Genomic DNA, 3,693 nt, shown 5'->3' with positions numbered 1-3,693 from the left:
ATTGGGGACTCAGGTTGGTCGGATAACTGAAAAATCAGATAACCGAAAAGAAGGAAAAAAATACATTATTAGTATAGTATATTAGGATATTAGTATATCTCATGTAATTAGTTTATTAGTATATCGCTATTAACCAACTTTGCGTTGAATTTTCATCAATGTTTAGCCTAACAAAATTTTTTTTTAAATAATAATCTTCGCTATTGTATCGTTAAAAATTATTTTAAAATTATTTTATTGCTCACAAAACAAACAACCACTCATAATTNCAAAATTTTTTTTTAAATAATAATCTTCGCTATTGTATCGTTAAAAATTATTTTAAAATTATTTTATTGCTCACAAAACAAACAACCACTCATAATTAGAAAATTAAGTCTCGTTTAAATATTGGCCTCCCTTCAATGGTCGAGCTGTTGATGCCAACTAAAACACGCAAATATTTAACAAAAATAATATTAAAGTAGCCAAGATATAGCCAAATATTGTAATGCCACATCACTAGCGGACATTTGAAATTTGCCGACTAGAACGGTCTGTTAACTGATGTGACGGTTAATCAGGGGTCGGATAATCGATGCTCTACTGTAATTTAAATTGAGATACAGTAATACCTCGGTTTTTGTTGACTTCGGTTATTGTCGGTTTCAGTATTCATTGATTTTTTTCGCAAAAAGTCTTGGTTTTTGTCGAATGCCTCGGATTTTGTTGGTGTGCCTCACTGCTAATTTTGTAAAAACAAAAGGCAACCCATGTGTTTTCCAGCTCAGTGTGGCATTATTTCTCATTCTGTGAGCATTATCTCGCGACGGCCCACCATTGGCCAATATTTTCATTCCCTGAACACTGGGAGTTTGGTCATGCATTCACACTTCGCCAGGATGGGCTGGTCATGTGGAGTTTTCTGGGTTTTCTCCATGTCTGTAACGCCTGAATAGGAGCCAGTTACCCTTAAACAGACCTCTCGGAAGGCATTATTTCCTGTGGTATGACCATCATAAATGCATACAACTATTATCACATGACAATCACACTTTACCACGGGAGGATATAGACTAGAAGCTCATGTCCAACTAACTTCTACAAGACAAGACATTACCCTGCATCTAGCCAAACAATTCCATTGCTTTCCTTTAGATTAGTTTGTTTTTATATTAATTTTTTATTGCTTTTAGTATTTAACACTATATTAATTCTGTATAAAATGTGTTTTTGGTATGTATTTTGGACTGTCTAGAACAAATTAATTGGATTTACATTGATTCGTATGGAAATAATTGCCTCAGTTTTCGTCAGTTTCGGATTTCATTGATTGTTTTCGGACAAATTAGCACCGAAAACCGAGGTATCACTGTAGTACATAAATGTAATTTAATTATATTATTCAATTAAATATTATTCAGTCTACATAATAATGTCATACATAATAATTAATTCATAAAAATGAAACACATTTATAAAACAGATTTTATTAAATCAAAAACATAACATTTAGTATATTTATATCTAAATTTTAAAAATATTTTTAATAATTTATACATAAGATCACTAGGAATTTCTTTAAACCTAACTATATTTAGTAAAGGATTTTATATTTAAATTAAAATTTAAAAATTTGCCAGGATGAATTCACATATAGAAAAATATATTTCCTTTTGGACTATACATATAATTGAGTCCATCTTCATTTGTCCCTTCACACGCTTTACAGTGGCAATAACAAATTTATGGCGATACCAACCTTTTATTTGAGGCTACATGTTTGCCGTTCAATGTAAATGAGTTAAAAAGTCCTCTAGCGGTGGCCAGCACTATTATTAAATAAAGTTTAAATAAAGAAAAATTATTTAATTATTTATTTAAGTTTAAATAAATAAAATAAAGATTTTATATTTAAATTAATTCATTATATTAAATTTAATTAGAACAGAGAAATAAAGAATTATTTTTATCAGCTGATGTTGGGCTGCAATTTTCAAAAATTTCAGACCAATAAATTCTTACTGGCATCTGCTGTCTGTCCTTTCATAATTTCAAGAACAGAGTTAAATGAAAGTTAAGACCAGATGTGGAAAGCTTGGGACAGGAGCTCCGATTAACTGTATATGAACTTCTGGTTTGGACCTGAATTTCATATTATTTCAATTCAATAATTTTTTCTTGAAGAGTTAGATAGATGACTGGCATGACTCCACTGTTAACAGGAAAAGTATGATGTACAGGGGCAAGAAACTACTAAAATTGAGAGCATTCTGATGTAAAATTGCAGCCAGGCATTTTGGTGATGTCACAATATATAATTGCTTGTTGGATATTAACTTGTTCCGTGTTGTTCCCAAATATTTTCGTGTTGACCTCATTTGACCTAACCTGTCGACTCTGAACATATTCATTTAAAATATAATTTTTTTGTTTTTATATTTATCAATATATTTATTTTGTTTGTGGAAAATAAAAAAATAATTTTTAATGATACAGTAGCCAAGATTATTATTTTTAAAAAAATTTTTTTATTAGGCTTAACATCAACAAAAATTCAACATGGTGGCAACAGAGAGAAATTTCAACATGGGATAGGTTGCTGACAATGTGATTCAAAATGGCGTCCATTTGTGTTCATGGGATGCCAGGAGACACTGTGCATGTGCAAAATTACAAACAGGCATGTTTTAAAAGGATATCGACAAACAATTCTTACTTAAAAAAATCCCTTGTAAAATTTTATTTTTTTATTTTTCCTAAATTACGTTTTGAGCGATATTTGATATTTTTATCAAAAGCTTTCATAACAATAATTAATTATACAACTGCAGTCTGTTGTAAAAAGTTTAAATTTTATAAGAACGTGTACATGATTAATGAAGTTAGTAATTATTATATAATTATTCTATTTATTATGTAATTTGGTCTGCTTATAGAAATTAAAACATATTAAAACACATTTTGAATTTTTGTACTAACTTTATAAATAATTTAATGTATATGATCTTTATGGTTTATAGCAGAATAAAACTTTTTGCAAGTTTTAGAGGAATAAATTTAACTATATTCTTACAGTAATAATTTTTTTAATAGTTTGGACTAGAACAAATTTCTACTAGTAGTAATGCATCCAATAGACCATTAGTGAAGTCAAGATCTCATCAAGTAAATAGTTCTTTTTCTTATCTTAAATTATAGTAAATAATACAGTAGAGCATCGATTATCCGACTCAATTGGGGACTCAGGTTGGTCGGATAACTGAAAAATCAGATAACCGAAAAGAAGGAAAAAAATACATTATTAGTATAGTATATTAGGATATTAGTATATCTCATGTAATTAGTTTATTAGTATATCGCTATTAACCAACTTTGCGTTGAATTTTCATCAATGTTTAGCCTAACAAATTTTTTTTTTTTTAAATAATAATCGTTGCTATTGTATTGTTAAAAATTATTTTAAAATTATTTTATTGCTCACGAAACAAACAACCACTCATAATTAGAAAATTAAGTTTTGTTTAAATATTGGCCTCCCTTCAATGGTCGAGCCGTTGATGCCAGCTAAAACACACAAATATTTAACAAAAATAATATTTAAGTAGCCAAGATATAGCCAAATATTGTAATGCCACATCACTAGCGGACATTTGAAATTTGCCAACTAGAACGGTCAGTTAACCGATGTGATGGTTAATTGACCGTTCACGG

The sequence above is a fragment of the Centruroides sculpturatus genome, unplaced genomic scaffold (genome assembly GCF_000671375.1).
Source record: "Centruroides sculpturatus isolate CEXI.00-Female unplaced genomic scaffold, Cexi_2.0 scaffold58, whole genome shotgun sequence".
Taxonomy (NCBI): domain Eukaryota; kingdom Metazoa; phylum Arthropoda; class Arachnida; order Scorpiones; family Buthidae; genus Centruroides; species Centruroides sculpturatus.
The sequence above is the reverse complement of the archived record's forward strand: the minus strand, read 5'-3'. Positions refer to the sequence as shown.